The 15,976-nt window shown below is 42.5% G+C and overlaps 1 protein-coding gene across 3 annotated transcripts in view; it reads left to right on the top strand.

The window, feature by feature from the left end:
* Window positions 1–15,976, top strand: part of zfhx4 (zinc finger homeobox 4) — a 93,415-nt gene that overhangs the window by 4,217 nt on the left and 73,222 nt on the right. Inside the window, exon 1 of one of the 3 annotated variants that reach the window (XM_026179369.1) lies at window positions 5,711–5,925. The exons of 1 other annotated variant lie outside the window; for it this stretch is intronic. The gene's annotated coding sequence lies outside the window, so the exon portion shown is untranslated. Of the gene's footprint in view, window positions 1–5,710; window positions 5,926–9,197; window positions 9,859–15,976 lie in introns of those variants that run through there. One more of the 3 variants, XM_026179368.1, reaches the window with a different exon arrangement.

Below are 15,976 nucleotides of genomic sequence, written 5' to 3' on the forward strand. Positions count from 1 at the left end.
AGTCATCAGATATGCAATTATTAAGCAACAGAATGCATTTTTTTAAAGGTGAGTTAATATGCATGTTATGCAAAACATATGCATTTCTACTGGAAATTGAACCTTTTATCCAAATTACAGTCTGCATTAGTAATTAGTATTAATTACTAATTATAATTATTAATTAGTGTTTATGTGCTGTAAATACAAGTAAACATTATTTGTATTGTCACATGATTAAGTCAGCTGAGGTCGTTTTGACCCCAACGTTAAATACCTGTGATAAATTTAAACTTCAGCACATTTCAATTTCATTTTTCTTTTAAATACAACACGAGAAATAAAATCTTCTCATTTAGCATTTTTAAATGTGTGCCTAATGACAAAAAGAGATGCCGTTCACATACAGTTCAGCATACCACACAATGTAGGCGGTTATGGCAAAATCTGTGCTTGCTGCATCTGTGCCTGACTCCTTCAGAATGACTGACAAGGTGCACACCCCACCAGCCCCAGTTTGCTCTATTAAAGCTGGATAGGCAGAATCAGGTGCGTTTGACTTGGGTCCAATACAGTTGGCATTTTAAAAACACGCCGATTAAACGTATACGCAAATCAGCGATTTGAAGTCATTAGGAAAAATGATTGAGACGCAAAATTGGAATGACAGAATAAGATGGGCTATGAAAACAAAGATATAGTAGGTACACCAGCCAGAAATAGTTTAATGTAAAACAAATAACAAGATTAACAAGACTGGGACATTTTTTTTCAGTATTTTCCAGTATTTTAATTACATTTTCATCTGAGCTGCTACACGTCATCTGCAGATACAATGACACATGCTTACAGAATATTAATTTAAGTCTCTAAAAATAAAGATTAATGTAACATTTACTGCATCAGAAAATGTCAAAACAACCTATGCCAGAGTATTTTAGAAATGCTTACTCAAAATGTATCCACTTGTCAATAAGGTGGATATATGTCTGATATTTTCAGTTTTCAGGTCAGTCATTTCTTCTGAATATCTTTTTAAAGCACATAATCTTCCATTAGAATTCATTTTGGAAATTCTACAGCTGATTGTATTTTACTGTTTCCATTCATGTGTGGTGCAGGTGTGTAGTTGCGTGACTTCATGGGCTGGTGTGTATGTGTGCGTATTTATGTTTCATAATCTCACATCTCACTGTGGGGCGTTCTAAAAGGATTTGTCACTCTCAGTTCAGATGGGCTGATTGTGAATTAAATGTATTTTTAGGCACCTTTTTTCTGTCCCTTTGTGAACCCAGTTAGAATTGAGGTCAGGACACACAAACAGACATACACACACATACAAATGCGCACGCCATCTCAGAGAAAGACACATAGCTTTCAGAACAAATCACTGTTGAACTACCCTATGTGGAATGATTCTGACATTTTGTTTGGGAGAAATAGCATTTAATTGAAGGGAGGGGCGATACGGATGGCAGTTATGGAACCAAGGGAAAATGTCTGCATTTCAACCCAAATTGAAAACATAACAGAGTTTGTGTTTGTGTGTATTCCTGCGTGTGTCTGTTGAGGGGTTTCAATGCTATCCACACTTTGCTTGCTTGTTTGAGGGTGATTAAGTTCAAGGTATGATGTTTATTCCTTAAAAAAATGCATTCACTTTGTATTATAATACGAAGTATCTCTTTAAAATCTAAAATTTACCCTGGTTTAAACAAAAAATCTGCAGGTTTGGAATTTACATATATGGTGAGGAAGTGCAAAGCTTTCATATCTCCACAAATTCCCTTTTGTCTTTAATTTTCAAATTAAATAAATTTAATTCTGTACAAATTGTCTTTCTAAAGATGTAATAGGCAGTTAATGATGGGAATTACAGATGTGTTCATGCATTTTTTATATCCAAGAACAGAACCAGCTATATCATTTTACAAATTAGGTAAAGTTTCACATTCCCCAGAATAATTAGTGACTGCTGTTAAATTGATGTTTCTGTTATAATACATCTTAAAACCTGCTCATTGCTGCACGGAAACCCTGTTTCTATTGCCCCCAACACTGTAGGGTCAGAGGTCAGAGTCACCTCCAGATCATGCATCAGGAGCTGGGAGTGTTTTGCTCACCGAAACTTCGGTATGGTAGGTGCTTGCAAAAATGGCTGCTTGAACAGGGGTCATCGGGTTTAATGATGGTCACTTGGAAAGAAGGTTGAAGAGCCCTCATAAGGACTCTTCTAATGTAGTGATGAAGCCAACAAGCGTCTTTCGGGGTCACTGCACACCTCAAAAGATGACGCCTCTCTCTCTCTCTTACTCTCTTTCTCTCTCTCTCCCCCTGTAGTTCTTGTTCTTTATTCTCTCTTTCCCTTCAAGCGTTGCCAATTTGTCTGGGCTGCATTCCCTAATCCGTGCGCATTTACGCAGTGGTCATTGCGCCTCCGGTTGACTTGATTGGCTTGTTAGACGATGGCGTCCGGGCAGGAGACTGACTGAATGTACAAGCCCACAGCTGACAGCAGTGTTAGGTGGTTACTCTTTGTTTTCTAACGTGCTGCAGCACAAAAAACATTAAAAAAAAAATAAAAATGTCGAAACGAACATGTTCAGTGTTTGTTTTTTAAATTATTATTATTATATTGAATCAAAACAATTACTTTCACGAATGTATTAATTTATTTTTAATCGAGCTAATTGAGTTAATAGCATAGCCTTATTATTTTTTAATAAAGCATTTAAAAAATAGAAATCAACATAAGTTTAAATTATTCAAAAATCCCAGTAATTTGCAACATTACCTTTTAATCAGACGGTGGTTTTTTTTAAACACCACATGACACACTTGAGGTTTTTCACTCAGAAAGCTGAAATGTCAATCTGACCACAGAACTGACTTCTTAGTACTGACCGGTTATTTGCCGTGTTGGGGTGGCCCACTGAGTGTCAGAGGAAAGGCGGGGTGTGGGGGTGCGGGGGCACGGATGGATGGATGATGGGGTGGGAAGGTGGAGGGGGTGACAGTCCCCAAGAGAGAGAGAGTAGGGGGTTCCTGGAGCTCTAAAAAGGACCTCTCGGACCACTAAATTGACATGTTCACGCCATGGGTTGTCATGAAGAAAGCACTTTAATAAGCCATGTGATAACGCACAGTATAGCGGTCTTGTTTCCTTAGGCCATTAAATGGCAGGCCTTTACTTTGGATTCCAGACTTTTATTATTATTAGTAGTAGTAGTAGTAGTAGTAGTATTAGTATTATTATTATAGATCAATAATATTCTAAAAAGGTTGATTTTCCCAAATAATGAAATGATCAGTGCTGCATATTTAAATTAATTTGTCAGTAATTTCCTGGTATACTCTTTTTTGCGAGAATTCCTCGTGCATTATTGCAATAGGATATGCAGAATATTTAAATACTGATTGTAGAGATTGTAGTTACATTACTAACCGGGAATCATTACAGTTATTTTGTTCTATATTGTGAATACTGTCAGCTGATTTTTTTAATTTTTATTTAATGGAGCATACAGGTGCTTTTGTTCCCATCCACGGCAGCTTTACCGGTGTAAGTCCACGTGGATCTGAGTGATAATCAATAGAATGAAGAGAGTAGTTGTGTGTGTGTGTGTGTGTGTGTGTGTGTGTGTGTGTGTGTGTGTGTGTGTGTGTGTGTGTGTGTGTGTTTGCGCGTAACGATAAAGCCGTTTTTTGGGGGTGGGTGTGTGTGGAACCGGGGGGTCCCATCCCCCACCACCGTCGTATGGAGGACACTCACTGGACGCGTGTCTATTAAACAGGGTTCAACAATGAAAAAGATCGGAGGACCAAAGGGCCAAGTGGGAGGAGGGCAGCAGGGCGAGGTGAGACTGAATGGAAACAGCAGTGATGTTGGCTGTGTGTGTTGTGTGAGAGGGTTGCACACGGGGAAGCGGGGAGGGCGTGTGTGCTTCCGAGGGTGTGCAGGCACTTATAGTGTTGCTTTTCCTCTCGTGAGCGACCCGAAATGCGAGCGGCGACGTCTGCCAAGTCACCCTTCTCTCTCTCTCTTTCACTCTCCCTCCCTCTCTTCTCTCAGTTCTTCTGCTGCGTCTCCTTCCTCTTTGCCTTCAACACTTGTTCTTGTTCGGGAGCAGTATCACAGCAGACCTTGCCCCGCCTGCATCTGGGTAAAGACTTTACAGTCAAGGGCCATCGATTGCGCTTATCAAATAAACAGAGTGGCACCGGCGAACCCACCACCCACACCTTCACCCCTGTCTTCTCCCTCCGTCTCCTAATCTCATGACCAACCCCTCCCCAATTGCACTCCACCTCTTTCCCTGCCCGAGAGCCCCAACAGCTGTGGTCCCATGTAAATTTTACATGATTGGCACCTCCTTATTTTACCCCTCCGCCTGTCCTAATTCCCCCGTTTCTTGCCCCACACACCTCCCATATCACGTTGCATATTAAAGCACAGTTTATGCAATAGCTCATCTGAGAGCGGGCACTTGCTGTCATGTCCATACCTTTTCTTATGTCATTTGCATATGTGATTATAGTGCATGAAGTGCTTGATTGTTGGTGGGTTTAGGTTATGTGATGCTGAAATGTGATATTTGGCATGCAGAGTGGGTTTTGTGGAAAGCAGGGGTACTGAAACGATTCCCCTTGACCCTTGAAATGCAGCGTAATCCCGTGTGGCCACGTTTGATTAGGGCATTTTCTTTCTAATTGTTGTCATCAGGACTCGCACTATCACTGTGCATCTGGAAGCACTTTGACATCTAAGTCAGTGGTCCTCAAAATCTGGATTCAAGAATCCTCAAAGGCCGCGCCGGAGAGGGTCACCCCCGGGGGTAAAGCGCAGAATTGTTTAATTTCACTGTGATTTCATTAAGCCAGAATTACTCCAATTAGAAAGCACGTGTCTGAACAAAGGTTTCACTTGTGTCACTGGCATCACTTAAAACAGGTCTGAGACGCAATTTTAAATCAATAACGACAACAACAAAAACTGTATTGGTCACCCCAGGGACAAAATCCAATTAAAAGAGGACCCCTTTGTGCAAGGTGTGTCCATTTGGGGGTCCTTGACATGAAAATGTTGGAGAAGCCCTGATCTAAGTGACTGAGGCAAAGGGCTGCTTTGACAGTCTTTGTTTTTAGCTCAGGCGCTACAAGCTCTCCTTTTCTTCTCTTTTTTTCCCCCTTCTTTGCTTTTTTCATCTCTCTCTCTCCCTCCCGCTCCCTCCCTCTCTCTCCCTTTAAAAGAGAGCGGAAGAATGGGCTGATACCGGTCTCATGTTGCGTATGGATTTTCGTTTATATAATCGATTGAAATGACCCAATACATTGATTTTGGGTTCAGTGTTTTACAAACAAGCGTTTATGGGTCTCGATTTTATGTTAGGCATGATGGCAGTGTGACACCGACGCGCAAAGAAGTCGGAGTTGTTGATTTTTAAATAAATGATCTAAATAGAAACAAATAAATATCTATTGTTTCATGTATAAAAGAATAGAAAAAAGTGTGACTGGGGTGGGGGTGAGGGGGGCAAATAAAAAGGGAAAGGGAGACAGAGAGAAAAAAGACAATATTGTGCTGCCTCTCTCCTTAATCAAATAAAGTGATGTAAAAAAAAAAAACACAACGCAACACACACACGCGCGCGTGCACGCACAAAAGCATTTCCTTCCCTCTGAATTTCTCCTTGAATTATATGCCATCACTAGTGTGTGTGATTGCGGAATATTAAATTAAAGTGGGATAAGTCCGCACCGAGGCGGGCTGCGTCCAATCCGCAACTCATTTCCCCTGTTGTAGCACCGCATCACTGCGCTCCTCTCTTTTCAATGACAATGTGCCAAATCTGGGCATTTTGAAAACACTTTCCATATGCTATTATCGGATCGCTACTGAGCAAGAGAACGACGAAAAGAAGGAAAACGGAATGCTTTATACCAAAGGTACCAAGAGTCTACATTTTTATGTATCTTCTTTTTTCAGTGGCTTATTTTACTTTGTGCTTTTTGTGGGAATTTAAGAAGAGGTAAGAGGAGGTAAATTTGAAGTTTTTCTTTTTTTTATATATGTATATACCGATTGCATATTTATGGACCGTTGCTGGGTGGCTTTAGGGTTGAGTGTGAAAACGTCGAGAGAGTTTGTGTTGAGCATCTGTGGACAAAAAAACTTCATTTGTTTTTAGTGGTTTTCTCACATTTTCCTCTTTTATCACCAAATTTTAAAAAAAACTGCCCACTTTCCTTTGAGATGTCCTGTCAGTCAAGTAACTGAAGTAAGATTTTCAAAAACATTAATTTCGATTAGATAATTCAGTCTTTTTTTATTTATTTTCAGATTAACTGATTTTTGCAACTCCACACCTTGGATTTTATGTAGGCGATGGTTTTGCAAGTGGTTTTGCTTTTAGAGGATTTCTGTGTGTCACGTTTATTTTTATATTTTAATTTTTTGAGGTCAAATGCATGTTGAATGGCTTGGCAGTTTTTTTGAAAGATCAATTTTCATTTTTTTATTTGTTTTTTTGTTCACTTTACTATTCTGGAGACAGTGGCGAAATCTCACATAGGTGCCAAGCGTTGGAAGAGTTACAATTAACTTCTTATTGTCTGTTTTATGGGCCCTTTATGAAGCTTGTTTGTGTATGTGTTTGCTGGACGAGAGTTGGCCAGTGGGTCAGTGTGGCAGGTTGCGGATCAGAGCTATGGGCTTTTGCGTGTTTTTTGTGTGTGTCCTGATGAGGCAGAGGGGTCAACCCTGCAACCCCATGAGGGCGCCGACGCATAGGACAAACAAGGTGGACGTCTCATTGCACATCCAGAAAAAAAAATTACGATCAGGTGTCCGCAGTAGACATGAAAGACCGGGTTTAAAAATTACTAAATAAATATTTAAAATAATAATAACATAAAAATCAAGCTGAACATCAACAGAGGTTTCCAGTCTGTCTTCAGGGAATATTGATGAACCAACAGTCCCTTAGCATATCCCAGTGTGGTTAGCCAATATGGCAATTTCTCCGGACATTCAAAGTTATTGATGTACTGAAGTGACAGAAGACCACTATGGGTGTTTAATGCCGCCTTTCATATATATCAATGGAGGCTTTAAAATAAAACAAACTCGATTCATTTAATGTTCGATAATTACTCTATAACTCACAGTTTAATTTCAGTCTACCTGGTGTGAGCTTCTGGTGATGCGAGCAAGACATCTCCCTGTAATTTATTTTCTTTACACACAAATACTCACATGCTCGTGCACACTCACACGCACGGAGACTAACATAAGCACGCACACACATACGCGGAGAGAGAGACACACACACAAAAACAGAGAGACACTAACGGAGTTTACAGATAAAAATCTGCAATTAATTGAGGATGCTGCTGATGTGAAAATAGGGAGAAATATTAGTTAACGCGGTCTATTGTCAAGTGGTCCTCCCGAGAAAGAGCATCGTCTGCTGGGAGAGAGGGAGGGTGGAGACCGGGAGGGGGGTGGGGGAAGATTTACAAAACGCAGGAGGTTAAGATAAGCGGTAGCCTGTTTCAGGTCTCCAAATCCGCTTTGTAATTTCTCGTTTTCTCATCGAAAAGCGATGAAATAACAAACACAACTCCGCCGAAAATGCCAACGGCGCGCGCAAATTTAAGCACACACGTGTAAAATAAGTACATCCCTTCACAGAAATGGAGACGATCGTAGAGAAAAATAAAAGAAATGAGGGTTGTATAATCTACAAAAGTCCTCCGTTCTGGCGAATAAAGTCACAAATGGCATATAGGGTCCACTCCGTACTGCTTCTGAAAGATCAGCGCACGGCCCCCGGTGGACTTTTTTACGCGTCCGCTGCTGAAGCGGGTAAAAATCGACTCTCCGAGCCGTCTGTGAGCGACGCCTCCCAGGGCTGACAGGCTAGAAAAACCCCCCTGTAGGACAGGGAGGCAGCTACAGCAGTAGCGCAGCAGCAGGAGCCTTGGATCCGGGTGAAAAGTGACGCCTCTGTTCATCACCTCGACCCACCCACCCCCTTTGTTGGAGACCTCTCTAAACCCAGAATAAACAGCCTCGGGTCGGGTCGGGCTCGGATCTCTTGGCTTCTTAAGGATCCAGTTGGTATGGGTGCAGTCCAGTCAATGTGGCTGCAAAGTAGACCAAGTACTTCACTTGCCAGCAGCAGCCTTATCATCACATCCCAAGTCCCGGCTCATGCAGTTCAATTCACCCCCAGCTTCGATTTTTTTTCCACGAAGGCGAACAAGATCTCTTGATTTTCTCCCCGATTGAGACTGTGTAAAGTCTTCCTCTTGCCCAAAAGCCTCTATTAAGAAACCGATGGGGGAAACACGGCAAACTGTTTGCACTGAGATGATATAGGGCTAAAAAGAACGCTGCACTTTGTAAGGACACTAAATGTAAAAGGCAGTGAATTGAGCTTTGAATAGACACGGTGATTTTTGCGTGACCCTGTATTGGATTTTGCAGTTTGATTCTACTGAACCCACACGGGGCCTCAGTAGTCCAGAAAGGGCAGAGATGACTTTCCAACATGTGGTGGATTACTGTGATCCTTTGTGGCTCGATGTGTACCATTATATGCAACAGATCGCATGCACAGTCATCACTTTCAGTAAACAACGAGAATATTTTTTACACACACACATAACTACGTAATATAAATCACTCACATGTAATTTATGTTGTGTGTGTGTTTTGTTTTTACATATAAAGGTAGGCCTGACACACAGGTCCATTTTGATGCGCAGCAAAAAGCCGGTTCTGTGGTTTTGAATCTCCTTTCAGGTATTTTTCCCCTCTCTTTATGTTTTTACGTTCGTTATTGATCAAAAGTGTTATTCGCAAAGCGCAGTTACCGTTTTAAAAATCACATAAAGATTTTTTTTTTATATTCTACAATTTCTCGGAATCAAAAAAAGACATTCTGAGCTTTACACGATTAAAAAAAATCATAATTTACCTGTAGTATCATAATCAATAAAAAAAACAAGCTGGTGTAAAGTACACACAAAAAATATGAATCCTATCTTTGTTAAATCACATCTTAAAAGACATTCTTGTTGGAGCATTTTGCGCTGCACCTCAGAAATATTCATCTGCACAACTTGCTTTATTTATGTTTTTTATGGGAAAAGATGACTTCTAAGTGCTTGTAACTAATTCGAAGTCCAGCCTTTTTTTCATTTTGCTGTGGAGGAAGCGGTTGTCCATTGTTCTACATGTGATTTGGCCCTCGGAGAGAAACCATACAAAAGGATTCTCTGCGCGCATAGACCTCTGCGGCCGCCAGGGCTCCGTGTGCGCGTCATTTGCAATGTGGAGACTGTTGATCAACTCACTAATTACACTTCTCTCCTCTCTCCCTCCCTCTCCGTCTCTCCTTTGCTCCCTCCCTCCCTATCGCTCTCTCTCTCTCATTCGTCCTCTCTCTCTCTGTCTCTCTACCCATTCCCAGAGTGCATATCGGGAAATAGACACACAAAGACATGCGCACTCAACTTAATCAGCCATTTTTTTAAACAGGGCTAAAACGATAATAATTAGCAGAATAAAGACATATCGGATTTTCATTTCCTTTCCTCCGTTTCCCGACCCCCGTCCACAAGAGAAACTGCGAGGCAGCCCGTCGACACGTCTTTTCACCGCCACCGGAACCAAAATAAGGGATAGCTCTCTAAATGCTTGACATTTGTGATTTTACCCCCTTTTCCCAATATAAAGTTGGAGGATTATTGTAATTTTCCCCGTTTTTCCATGTTTTTACTGTCTAATTACGCAAGACGCTGGATGTGACTGTTTTATAAAGCCAAGAGCAAAGAGAGAAGCGGAGGTGACGGTTTTGGAGGGGGAAGAAAGTAAGTTTTTCATTTCCACCTCTCCCTTTAACTTTTATTGAGTAGTTTGGGGTGTGTGTGTTAAATTTAGTGGTCGGGTATCGATTATCTATCTCGCCGGTGGATCCTGGACATCGGGGTCGTTTGGATAACAGGTGCTGGGTGTTTTTTAGTCCAGAATAAAGGCGGATATCGTGATGTTAGTGCAACTCCGGCTTCTTTGGCTACTATAAAACAAGCGACTGACAGGCTTGGAGGCGTTCTTACGCATGTGTCCGTGGCAGTACAGTACGATACCACGTCCGGACCTGCCTTTTGCAAAGTTTATACTAATGTGCAGATTGTGTGGCGGACACATGCGATGGTTGTTCCACCTTTGATACAACGGGACGGGACGAGCGCCTCCTCTGCTTTTGTGGCTTTGCAGTGCGGATATCGTGTTGCCTTTCCAGGAGTCCGATCCCACGGACATGTCCGCTTTGAGTCTAGTCGAGGTGTCCGGCTTGCTGTTTCCCTCCCCACTCAGTGACTCCTCATTTCAGGCTTCAACGATAAGATATTTCATCTGAAGTCATATTTTGGGTGCACTGCAGCGTTTAAGCCAGTTTTTCCGTACACGTCGGGAATCATGCACCTTCCAGGCATTCTCGGCCGAAGTGACACGATCAGTCTCTCGACACGATCCCCTCTCGCCGGAATAAGTGCATATCTTTCAAATTTCCGAAGTAAGGCTTCTTTTAAAAAAACGAGATGATCGGTACAGAAGTAACGCGAATTTGCTGCCGATAGTCCATACACCTTTACCTGCTGCGCTTAAAAAAGTAGTCTCACTTCACCGAGGCGTGCACAGCTGCGTCGCCCAAGAGAGCGACCGATCGCTGGGCTACCGATAGCACAGAGAGCCCCTTTTAGAGCCAGCCAACTCCGGGATCCCCTGATTTTCCTCAGCATCGGCATGTTAAGCATCAGCAAAATTACCACTCTATTTTACATTTATTGATATTAACATTTGTTTTATTTAATTTTATTTAAATTCCGCCCTTTAAAGTCTGTAAATTCCATTTCTACTGTCGGTCTCCTATACGCGTCAGTGGGCTTAGGCATTAATTTCCTCACATAAATTGTCATGTTATTTCCAAGAGATGCTGGCTGCAAGATTGTCTTTAAGTCGTATATTTGTGTTAGTTTAGATGAACTAGATTACAAAAGTGGGGATTATTAGGTGTGTTTTTACGTCTTTTTTTGGTGCTTTTTAAGTCGGTAGGTAGACTTGGCTGGGTTTGGGACGAAATGCTGGGGGTGAAGGGATGGGGGTGGGGGCAGAAGGGGGGGGGGGGGCATCGATCGCACGGGAGGGAAAAAAAAACATAAGGCTAAGGGGCCACTCTTTCTCCAGCCCGGGTACGTAACGGTGTAGTGAGTGTGTGTTGTGTGTGTGTGTGTGTGAAGATTGTATATGCTCTAAGAGAACGATGCGCCGATATAGGATAGGCGACCGTTTTATGCGATTGTCTCTATTCATACACGGCTTTCATTGCTTTTTTGGAGGGGATCGATGTTTAGAAGTCAGTGCGTATTTCTTCCGCAAATAGAGGCTTTTAATTCACTCTTTATAAACCCACTATACTTTAATATTTGTTTGGATTAATAAATGGGTACATGTTTGAAGAACGTACGCCTACGTTTTAATCCAAATAGGCCCATTAGATTTTCTGTAGAATCTCAGAGAGGAAAAAATATAACCGCCTTTGCTGCTTTAATAATATCCTTCTATTATTAATAATATTATTGTTATTATTGTTGTTATTATTATTATGTAAAATACAATTTTCAAGAATAGATCTAAGATCGTTTTTTCCGGTTCAACTATGAACACTTATGGGGGTTTTTTCTTCTTCTTCTTCTTCTTCTTTTTTTAGAAAGGGAATATCTCCTGTCTTGTCAGACAATTTAATTGCATCTGCATAAAATCATATATTTTAAAACAAAAACATTCAGCCTCGGACCAGTAATAAAAAACAAAAAACAAAAATCATTAAAAAGTGAAATTATGAGACATGATGATCCTGTCTAATTGCAGTGAATTTCGTCAGTTAATGACGGTATTGTCTCACTCTAAAATAACAAAATCTCACTGTTATTTTTCCAGCCTTGCAAATGAGGGATTTTTTCTTCTTCTTCTTTTTTTAGGCGTGTGTTTGCAGAAACCCAGGCCTCCTTGTTTTTTTGTTTTTCTGAGCCTGGTGTCTTAGCACTATCAAAGACTGGCTGTGTATAACGCTTCGTGTTAGTTAAGCTGCTTGCAACGTTCATTTTACCCTTAGCAGGAAAAAGGACGGATAAAAGAAAAAAACACACACACATATAAAGTGTGAAAGATGGGCAGACAGCCCTGGGAGGACAATAGCTGTTGGCTTGAAAATGCAGCTTGATTATTAAAAGCTAATGCATTTTTAGTATTGCAGCGTTCATTAAGAGTGAGGATGGATGGGTGGGGGTATGGGGTGGTGGTGGGGCGGATGGGTGAGAGGCTACTGGGAGGAGGAGAGGATGGGAGACAGAAAGAGAGAGGGAGACAGGGGCTGAGTCTGTCCTATAACTCCTGGGTCTAAGACACATGCAGCTAGAAGATTGGCTCGGGCCTCTCCTAGGGGTCGACAATGTGTCATTTCCACCCGGCTAGATTGCCCTCTGCCTATCTGATATTAATGTGCAAATCAATATTTCAAGGATTAAATTTCCCTTCTTCATTTTTTATGGTTTCTACCTCAATAAGTCTCCCGTCTAATAGAGGAGGCTGGATGATTTAGAAGCCTTTGCTGCAGAAAGAGAGAAAGAAATAAAGAGGAGCTTTGCAACAAGGCTATCGCTGCATTTTAATGTTCTTCTTCGTGGATCCCCCATAGGCCCTTAGTAAGGAGGGCTATATCGCTGCTTTACAGTGTAAAGACAGCCAATTTGGCTAAAAAGGCAGAAAGGGAAAATATGGGTCCGGTTGAATACTTAAGACGCTGTGGTAATCCGAGTAGCAGGTATTAGTGAAGGGGAGCTTCCAACCCCCCCACCCCACCTCCTCAAAAGAGACACACACAGAGCTACATCCAAACCTGCATTACCAGCCGTCATGGTTGAGCGAGCAGTATAGCTTACTGCACTCCGGACTGCTTTAACAATATATTTTTCTTCTTTTTCTCCTCCATTTTTCACCTTTTTCTTTCTTTTTCTTTTTTTTTTTTTGCATAGAAGGCCATTGACATCCACTGGGGGAGATTTACTCTCCTGTGTAATAACATCTGGCGTATGTGTGCGATAGAAATGAATCACTCCGACACAATGACCTGCGTATGATTATTGGGGAAGGGAGGAGCGTATTACCATAGCCATAATGCTGCATCTCATTGAGAGTCAACTAAATGAGCTTGGACCCTCTGACTCCCAATAGACATTCATTAAGGGACAGTGCACACAGAGGCGTCCGTCTGCCAATAGGTGTGTGTCTGTGCATGGGTGTTTATTTAATCCTCCTTCCTGTACCATCTGGTGCACGTGTGCATGCGTGTGTGTGTGTGTGTCCGGCAGCAGCAGCACAGTATGAATTTCCCTCCACTCCGTCCACCCTGGGCCCCTAAACAGCCCCCCCAAACCCACCCATTCAGCTTTTGCAACAGCATAGTAGACTGTTTTAACATACCCTTGATAGGTAGAGTGTCAGCAATTGAAAACAAGAAAAGAAAGGGAGAAAGACACAGAGGAAGAGGCACAAAAGAACTCTAATTGTAGCACGATCGCTTGGCTTCCTCCCTGATTCACGGCCATTATGATGTGAAAAGCACAACCGCCTGTCCTCCATTATCAAAACGGCAGGCCTACACACACACACACTCACATCCATGCACGCATACTCACTGGAGGGAATCGTGCAGATTTTGTTGTCTCTCATCTATGACTCAAATAACGGTGTCATTCCAGTTACCTGCTTTCGGTGGATTCGGTGCTTAACATGGCCAGCATTTTCTTCACATGAAGGGTAAATGGTTGATTCGCCAAAGTAACAGAAATGCTCTCTGCATTTATTTAAGGTAAATATTTAGGATCCCATGCTTAAATTTGACTCTCGTGGACCAAGTTGTCTCTTTTTAGACCCTCTTCACTGCACTCCCTTTGATTTTTCATAGATTGTCTTTTATGCAACTTCTGTTATGCAACAGTTTAAAAGCCTGCCGTGTTTGATGCAAAGGGCTATTTACCAATTGCACATATGTGTGTGTGAGGGATGATGGTCTGCAAGTAGTAGCCAAGGTCTCCTGGCCCAGGGAGGCCTGTATAAGGGGTGGTGGTGGTGAGGGGGGGCAAGAAGCTAAGAAGTTCACGGCAGCTCAGCATTATGTCTCAAAGACCGGGGCTTCCTGTGTCAGCCCTGGGGCACCACCACTAACACACAATTTCTCTCTATCACACACACTGCGCGCGACGCAGAGGAGGGTTAAAGACTTGGAACGAGATCAAGCCTCTCCGTAGCTCCCGGGGAGGGTGCTTGTGAATATGCGAGTTTTAGTGTAATTAGCACTTAATTATATTAACATATGCAAATTGTCAGGCGGAGAGCTTGTACTGCCGGTGGGTATCGGCTGAGATACAAGTGAGTCTATTGTACCACCACGGCAAAAGGAAAAAAAAGAGAGAGAATAATGGGTGTGTGTAAGGCAACCAGCCAGCAGCCAGGAGCGGGCCAGCCCCCCGTGCTACCACGTAACCAGCTAGCTCATTTAGGTCTCCGGCTGGCCGCTTTGCCAAATTTCATTAGTCGCCATGACGACCTTGCTAATTGTGCTGACTAATGTCACTTGTCCCTGACCTGTCTTCAGTTGGGATGGTTGTGGATCCTTCTCCACCTCCCTCGACCCGCACCCCCACACAAAAAAACCCCCGAAAAACACGAGAGGGGTTAGAAAAGAGAAAGACAGCGAGAAAGCGAGAGGTCCGACTTTCCAGATTAAGGCAGCATACAATGACTCCTATTTACACACGTTCCGCTTCTGCGAGCATTTGCATATTCAAAAAAAATACTCTGCCATCTTTCCTTGTCTGCTCAGTGTGCGTGTTTGCATGGCAAGGTTGCGCACATGTGGAAGCAATGTGTCAGGGGGAACAACAACAGTTCATTTGTGTGTCATTCTGTGTGTCACATGTTTTAACACACACACGCACTGTGAAGTGGGCCTCGTATGGCCCTGTGTAGCAACATAGCCAAATTTGTTTTTGATTATTATACATGACTGAGATTCGGGAAAAGAAAAGCTTGAGCCAAAATATCCTGAGTGAGGAGTTGTGTCTCTCAAACTTTCGACCCTTCTTTTCATTTCTTCCAAATATCTAATTACAACACTTGTATAGACCCCCCACCCCCCCTCCCACACACACACACACACCCACCCCACCAAGGCAGCGGGACTTTATTTTATTTTAGGGGAGTAGGATGGACAAGCATTTAATGCTCTGTACTTCCCGATAGCCAAAGGTGGATAGCGATTGGGCCTAGTTGGTGCTACTAGTACTTGCATGCTAATCCTGTTTTTTGACAGGAACGTAAACTGATATAATTGCTTTTCAGAGGCAGGAACGGCGGTTTATACAAGTGTGAAAGCACGGGAAAGGGGATTAGCATTATTTTGCATAATGCTGGGCAGGCGCTGAATGGGGCATTGAACGCTTGACTGGATGACAGAGATGAAAGAGAGATGAAATGCTCTATCCCTCTCTCTCCCTCCCTCACTTACCCTCTCTCCCTCCCAGTCTAAGGCCACTACCGGTAGAGGACTGTGTTTGCTGGAGAGGACCCCCGGAAACACCAGGGCCAGTGTTTTAGGGTGTTTGTTCAGATGCCAGCAGATGGAAGTGGTCATGTGAAGCAATATGTATGATAGCAGAGGAACTGTGGAGACGGGTAAACTCCCAAAGCCTCCATGTATATACTAAACTGCATCCCTAAAGCACTGGAGTGTACAATTATGTAGTGGATGGATGTGGCTCAGGTAGCATTTACATGGACGGAAGGGAGCGGCTTTTGTGGATCAAATGAAACTACACCGCTCTTACATTTTCCTTTATTGAGATGTTTGCTAAGGATTTGATCGGATAT

Source organism: Astatotilapia calliptera, chromosome 9, assembly GCF_900246225.1.
Source record: "Astatotilapia calliptera chromosome 9, fAstCal1.2, whole genome shotgun sequence".
NCBI classification, from domain to species: domain Eukaryota; kingdom Metazoa; phylum Chordata; class Actinopteri; order Cichliformes; family Cichlidae; genus Astatotilapia; species Astatotilapia calliptera.